Genomic DNA, 8,090 nt, shown 5'->3' on the forward strand with positions numbered 1-8,090 from the left:
GTAGTTCTGTAAGGACTTGCTTTATGAATTTGGGTGCTCCTGTATTGGGTGCATATGTGTTTAGGATAGTTAGCTCTTCTTGTTGAATTGATCCCTTTACCGTTATGTAATGGCCTTCTTTGTCTCTTTTGATCTTTGTTGGTTTAAAGTCTGTTTTATCAGAGACTAGGATTGCAACCCCTGCCTTTTTTTGTTTTCCATTTCTTGGTAGATCTTCCTCCATCCCTTTATTTTGAGCCTATGTATGTCTCTGCACGTGAGATGGGTTTCCTGAATACAGCCCACTGATGGGTCTTGACTCTTTACTCAATTTGCCAGTCTGTGTCTTTTAATTGGAGCATTTAGCCCATTTACATTCAAGGTTAATATTGTTATGTGTGAATTTGATCCTGTCATTATGATGTTAGCTGGTTAGTTTGTTCGTTAGTTGATGCAGTTTCTTCCTACCCTCAATGGTCTTTACAATTTGGCATGTTATTGCAGTGGCTGGTGCCAGTTTTTCCTTTCCATGTTTAGTGCTTCCTTCAGGAGCTCTTTTAGGGCAGGCCTGGTGGTGACAAAATCTCTCAGCATTTGCTTGTCTGTAAAGGATTTTATTTCTCCTTCACTTATGAAGCTTAGTTTGGCTGGTTATGAAATTCTGGGTTGAAAATTCTTTTCTTTAAGAATGTTGAATATTGGCCCCTACTCTCTTCTGGCTTGTAGAGTTTCTGCTGAGAGATCAGCTGTTAGTCTGATGGGCTTCCCTTTGTGGGTAACCCAACCTTTCTCTCTGGCTGCCCTTAATAATTTTTTCTTCATTTCAGCTTTGGTGAATTTGACAATTTTGTGTCTTGGAGTTGCTCTTCTCAAGGAGTATCTTTGTGGCATTCTCTGTATTTCCTGAATTTGAATGTTGGCCTGCCTTGCTAGATTGGGGAAGTTCTCTTGGATAATATCCTGCAGAGTGTTTTCCAACTTGGTTCCATTCTCCTCATCACTTTCAGGTACACCAATCAGACGTAGATTTGGTCTTTTCACATAGTCCCATATTTCCTGGAGGCTTTTTTCGTTTCTTTTTATTCTTTTTTCTCTAAAGTTCTCTTCTCACTTCATTTCATTCATTTGATCTTCCATCACTGATACCCTTTCTTCGAGTTGATCGAATTGGCTACTGAGGCTTGTGCATTCGTCACGTAGTCCTCGTGCCTTGGTTTTCAGCTCCATCAGGTCCTTTAAGGACATCTCTGCATTGGTTACTCTAGTTAGCCATTTGTCTAATTTTTTTCAAGGTTTTTAACTTCTTTGCCATGGGTTCGAACATCCTCCTTCAGCTTGGAGTAGTTTGATCGTCTGAAGCCTTCTTCTCTCAACTCATTAAAGTCATTCTCCATCCAGCTTTGTTCTGTTGCTGGTGAGGAGCTGTGTTCCTTTGGAGGAGAAGAGGTGCTCTGAATTTTAGAGTTTCCAGTTTTTCTGCTCTGTTTTTTCCCCATCTTTGTGGTTTTATCTACCTTTGGTCTTTGATGATGGTGATGTACAGATGGGGTTTTGGTGTGGATGTCCTTTCTGCTTGCTAGTTTTCCTTCTAACAGTCAGGACCCTCAGCTGCAGGTCTGTTGGTGTTTGCTGGAGGTCCACTCCAGACTCTGTTTGCCTGGGTATCAGCAGCGGAGGCTGCAGAACAGGGGATATTGGTGAACAGCAAATGTTGCTGCCTGATCTTTCCTCTGGAAGTTTTGTCTCACCGTAGTACCCGGCCATGTGAGGTGTCAGTCAGCCCCTACTGGGGGGTGCCTCCCAGTTAGGCTACTCGGGGGTCAGGGACCCACTTGAGGAGGCAGTCTGTCCATTCTCAGATCTCCAGCTGTGTGCTGGGAGAACCACTACTCTCTTCAAAGCTGTCAGACAGGGACATTTAAGTCTGCAGAGGATTCTGCTGCCTTTTGTATGGCTATGCCCTGCCCCCAAAGGTGGCGTCTAGAGAGGCAAGAAGGCCTCCTTGAGCTGTGGTGGGCTCCACCCAGTTCGAGCTTCCCAGCCACTTTGTTTACCTACTCAAGCCTCAGCAATGGCCGGCGCCCCTCCCCAGCCTTGCTGCCACCTTGCAGTTTGATCTCAGACTGCTGTGCCAGCAATCAGAGAGGCTCTGTGGGTGTAGGACCCTCTGAGCAAGGTGCAGGATATAATCTCCTGGTGTGCCGTTTGCTAAGACCGTTGGAAAAGCGCAGTATTAGGGTGGGAGTGACCCAATTTTCCAGGTGCCGTCTGTCACCCCTTTGAGTAGGAAAGGGAATTCCTTAACCCCTTGTGCTTCCCGGGTGAGGTGATGCTTCGCCCTGCTTTGGCTCATGCTCGGTGCGCTGCACCCACTGTCCTGCACCCACTTTCCAACACTCCCCAGCGAGATGAACCCAGTACCTCAGTTGGAAATGCAGAAATCACCCGTCTTCTGCGTTGCTCATGCTGGGAGCTGTAGACTGGAGCTGTTCCTATTCGGCCATCTTGGCTCCACCCCTCACAAAGACAATATTTTTAACATGTTTTCTTGCCCTTGGAGCAAAGAACAGCAAAGACTAGTTGACAATCTGATTTGAGGCAAAACTCTTGACAGGCATTAGTAACCTGAATGTATATTGCCCTCTTGTGGCCATAGTGTTACCACAGGAATGTAGGTGTGTCCATGAGAAAGAACTGTAGTAATTTGGGGAAACTGTTTGTATAATACTATGGTTGTTATTACGATGTACAGATTTGAATTGCTTCATTGTCCCACCATCAGCTATATACATACATACGTAGGTACACAGACACACAACTTTGAATCCTATATTAACAAAAATGTGCACATGAATTTTTGGAAGTTTTCAAACTATAAGTAACATCTAAACAGCCCAGACCCCATGTTTTCTTCCTTGCTTATTTCTTAGGAAAAGGGCTCTTTGACAAGAATTTTGAGGTTTTTGTTTTTGAATACAGTTTTAATCTTATGTTTCCTTTTAGTGTAATCTGGTGCCATGGTTTCCAGACTTTTTGATTTCCCAGAAGAAAATTCCAAAAATATTACAAATGATATTGGTGATTTCAATTATTTTTGTTTTGCCAAGTTAGACATTTAAAATAATTAGTTTCAAACTACTATCATCATAATTTCAAAAAATAAAGTGCATTTTAACATTCAGGAAAAAATGTAGGGGCGATGTGATGACTATTGTGGCTTGAGTTTTTCTCCCTAATGGCCATCACAGGTGGGCGGCAGGAGGTGAACATTTATAAACCACTGAGTGATGGCACAGGCCAGGTGCATTGGGTTATTTTCCAGTTGACTGGTCATTAGCTAAAATTAAGACTGTATTGATATGAGACAAAGCACAGAGTGTAAATGTGGGTCTTCAAGGATTTCTCCCTTTCTACAAAAACCCTGTTTCTCCCTCCTTGCATCTCAGTTTGTACTGCTGTGGTGACTGCCAGTTCACAGGTTGCTGTGGGTGTTTTCTCCACTCACACTGCCAGGCCCAGGCTTGGAACTGTCCCTTGGCTTGCCTGATGGCACCTTCTTGGTTTCTTCCTCCTACCCTGGCCACTTCTAGTTAGTCCCTTTTGCAGGCTCAGCATTCCTTGCCAGAGCCCAATGTAATCCCTATGATGATCATTTGAAGGCATGAAGACACCATCACATTCATCCTACGGATATTTTCCAAGCTGAGAACCATCAAGTCTTTCATCTGATCTTTATTCATCATTACACTCACTCTCTAGAGTCCTAGTTGCCCTCCCTTGGATGTGCTTAAATTTGCAGATGCCATTCTCAAGGAGCAATGCTAGGAACAGCATCAGGTACAACAGACCCTGCCTACTGCCTCCTTTGCTCTGTTTATTACATTCTTACTAATGCAGCCCAGGATTTTTGGGTTGACAAGCACATTATTTTCCATTTTTATTGACTTAATTTAATTGTTCTTCACACATTTCACTGTCAATCTCTTTAATCTCTCCTCGTACCGTTGTTGCATCTTATCTCAATTTTGTAACTTTGCACATATGTTCATGTTAAACTAGCAAAATTAAAATGGCCTTTAAATTTCTTTTGTCGTGGGCCCCAATTAAATTAACTTTGGGATATCTACCCACTGGGTGTGAAGTTCTATTAATTTCTCAAATTTGCTTCCCTGTTTGGGAGGCTGAAGGAAAATGTGCCTTGAAGAAGATTTCCATAGTTCAGCAGCAGTTTGGGTATTTGACAGAGAACAGAGGAGCTCAGCTTATTTTAAACACTGGAAATTACCTCATCAAAAAAAATCCTAGACAACAAAAATACTTTGCCTCTCTGATGGAATAAGGGTGTATTTGTTTCCTAGGACTGTTACAAATTATTATAAACTTGGTGGCTTAAAACAACAGAAATTTATTTCTCTCTCATAGTCCTAGAGGCTAGAATCTGAAATCAAAGGTCAGCAGGGCCGAGCTTCTCCTGACAGCTCTCGAGGAGGGGCCTTCTGTTTCTTTCAGCTTTTGGTGGCCCCAAGCATTCCCTGGCTTCTGGCTGCACAATTCCACTCTCTGCCTCCATCTCCACGTGGCTGCTGTCTTTTGTAAGACACTTGTCATCAGATTTAAGGCCCACCTGGATAATCCAGGATGATCTCATCTTGATATCCATAATTTAATTATATCAGCAAAGAAGACTTTTTTTTTACCAAACAAGTTCACATTTACAAGGTCCAGGGAGTAGGATGTAACATTTCTTGGGGGCCCCCATTCCACCTACCACAATAGGCCATCCTATTGCCTCAAGTTACATGGTTACCAAGGATTCTGGGGCTTGGCTATGTAGTCTTAGTTTTAAAGCCCATCAGTCACCACCAATTACTCACCCCACCCCACAGTTTCTTTTTCTTTTCTTCTGTTGCATCTAGCTTGTTGAATCTCCCTGGGGTTGGTGAAGTTGGATTTTTTGACACAGACAATAAATTTTCTGTGTGGTCTCCAAACAAGCTATCGGAACTCAATTTCAATTTCCGATCTGTCCTTGTTACTGAGCAGTTGTATCGTGACAGTAAAAGTTTTGTGGGTCTAGCATGAATGACATTATCACTAGGAACATCCTAGGCTGCATATGTACAGAGGCCTGAGAAGTGAATACCACAGAGTCAAGTTTTCACCTGATGTAAATTGAGTTTGGTTTCTGGATGGGGAACGTTTATTAGGTATGAGTTTTACAAATATCTTCCCCTCTTCTGATGCCTGTTCTTTCCCCTTATATCAATTCATCACCTTTTTGAATGGTATTCTTTGAGCAACAGAAATTTGTAATTTTACTGTAAGCAAATATATTTTTATTGTTATGCAGCAAAGAATAAGTTTCAGAAACATACAACATAATAATGCTATGTATAGAGAATTTAAACACAGGCAAAGAAATGCCATATGTTGCTTGGAGATACACTCATATGTAGCAAAAGTGGAAAAAAAGTGCATAGGAATAGAGCACCAAATTCAGGTTGGTGGCAAGAAATGGGTGCAATTCAGGACAGAAACACAAAGAACACTAAAGTTACTAGTAATATTTTTGGTTTTTAAGCTGAATGGCAAATATAAAATTAAAGAAGTTTGGAACTCACTACCTCTTCTCCTGCTGGCTTTTTCTACTTGGGGGGAATGTGTTAACTTATAGAATCATTAATGTCACTTTCAAGCTTAACATCAGTTTTGGCACTGAACACGCAACAACGCTCTCTGTTTATGAATTCTGATGGGGCATGAGAACTGCACCAACTTAATCACTGCTTACTTCTTCTGTGTTATTGGGGAAAATTGTGGGATATATGGAAAAGGGAAAGAAAGCTTTCCTTTATTGACGTATATTTCATAAAGATTTTCCATTCATAAATATTATGTACTGTGCTTCTAGAACAACAGTTGAAAGTGATCATTTGGTAGTGAATTTTGTAGACAGATATCATTAATTTGTCTTTTCTTTTTCTTGTTTCATTTATCCCCAGTAAACACTCTATGTGCGATTGAGACATTCTCCTTGGGATGGATTCTTATCTCACAAAATGCTCACATGCCTTTTTCCTGACTTCAGTTGGGAGAAGCAGACTTTCACAAAGAAAATCCCTTCTGAAGGCTGAGCAGAAACAGGTGCCTGTGTCCTCTCTAAAAGTTGTATTTTGGTGCCATAGTAAATCAAGCCAACAATTAAATGAACACGTATTGAGCACCTACTTCTGAGGTGCTTAGCACCAGATATGCTCTCTGTCCTCAGGAGTGTTCACTCTGGTTAGGGAAGAGTGAGGAAGGAAGGGTAATATTACTATAGACTAAATGCTTTTACTCACCCAAAATTTGTATATTGAAGCCCTAATCCCCAATGTGATGGTATTTGGAGCTAAGGCCTTTGGGAGGTGATTAGGTCATGAGAGTGGAGCCATCATTATGAAATTAATGCTCTTAGAAGGAGGAACATGGCAGCTCTCTCTCTCTTGCTCTCTCTCTCTCTCTCTTCTCTTCTATGCTCTTCTCTCTCTCTGTCGTGTGAGAAAACTAGAAAGAGAGCCCTTACTAGAACCTGACCATGCTTGATCTCAGACTGTCAAGTCTCCAGATGTCTGTTGTTTTAGACACCCAATCTGTGGTATTTCGTTATAACAACCTGAGCTAAGACAAACATGTACAGCAATTCTTATAAAGGCAGATATGCTAAATTCAAGCTTCCTTCATTTTATTCTCATTTTCTCAATACCTTTCCTCCTTACCTAAGATTAATACCCAGAAGCCAATGCCAACTCTTCTAGTCAAGGGCACTGAATAACTCTCAAGGGCCATTGGGTATTTGCCCAGTGGCTTGTGAGTGACCTACGGTGCTTCTACTTTCAAAAGGGCAGAGACACAATGTATCCCAACAACTCTAGCACTTCCGCACAATAACTTTCTCTCTTCAAAAGGAATTGCTGAAGAGTGAATTGCTCAGTGGACAAGTCAGACCCAGCTCTAACTTGGTCAACTGGTTTGCTCCCTGAAAATAACTAGGTGGATTTTCCCATTGGTTATTGCCAAATTGGAAGGATGTTGGTGCGGCTTTAATGATCCCTAGAGTGGCTAAATTGTTTTAGGAAAAGATGGACTGTGGAAGGACTTGCTCATTCTGCTGAGCATTTAAAAGAGATGCATTATCCACAGGTGAGATCATCCTTACCTGTTCCTTCTTTTGGAGGGCAGAGTTCATGATGACTAGAGTTTACATGATATGTGATTAATTCTCTGCATAATCAGGATTTGCAACATCCTGTTTGCTCCTACCTGATTCTTTCTGAAGAAAAAAAGAATAAATTTAAAAATAAGTGTATTATCATAGGGCATTGAGAATCATCCACAAGTGTAACTTTGGTTAATTAAAAATCTTTTGTTAAAAATATATATACATATATAATTATGAAAATCATAATAGTTAAAATAATGAAAATAATAATTAGAATCAAGTACTTGGTTTTAATATATATACAAGCAGGTAAATAACAATTAAGAATAGTAATTACTGAATGCTAGAACCATGCTGAAGTTGTTTCATAGGTTATTTTCATTGAATTCTTACAATAACTTTCTGGGGTGAAAAATATTTATCCACATTTCACAGTGAAATAAAACAAGATTCTGGGAAGTTAAATTAAATGCCAAGGGCTGGGCGTGGTGGCTCACGTCTGTAATCCCAGCACTTTGGGAGGCCGCGGCGGGTGGATCACTTGAGGTCAGAAGTTCAAGACCAACCTGCCCAACATGGTGAAACCCCGTCTCTACTAAAAATATAAAAAATTAGCGAGGCATGGTGGCAGGCGCCTGTAGTCCCAGGTCCTCGTGAGGCTGAGGCAGGAGAATGGCGTGAACCCGGGAGGCGGAGCTTGCAGTGAGCCGAGATCGCGCCACTGCACTTGAGCCTGGGTGACAGAGCGAGACTCCGTCTCAAAAACAAACAAAAAAATTAGCCAGGCCTGGTGGCACGCCTGTAATCTCAGTTACTTACTTAGGAGTCTGAGGCAGGAGGATTGCTTGAACCCGAGAGGCAGAGGTTGCAGTGAGCTGAGATTGCGCCACTGCACTCCAGCCTGGGTAAC

The 8,090-nt window shown here is 41.6% G+C and overlaps 1 non-coding gene across 1 annotated transcript; it reads left to right on the top strand.

The window, feature by feature from the left end:
• Positions 1 to 7,154: 7,154 nt before the first annotated feature.
• LOC115935682 (U8 small nucleolar RNA) lies at positions 7,155 to 7,286 on the top strand. The gene has a single exon (XR_004071302.1). It is a non-coding gene; the product is annotated as a U8 small nucleolar RNA (small nucleolar RNA).
• The last annotated feature ends 804 nt before the right edge of the window (positions 7,287 to 8,090 follow it).

Source organism: Gorilla gorilla, chromosome 7 (assembly GCF_029281585.2).
Source record: "Gorilla gorilla gorilla isolate KB3781 chromosome 7, NHGRI_mGorGor1-v2.1_pri, whole genome shotgun sequence".
Taxonomy (NCBI): domain Eukaryota; kingdom Metazoa; phylum Chordata; class Mammalia; order Primates; family Hominidae; genus Gorilla; species Gorilla gorilla.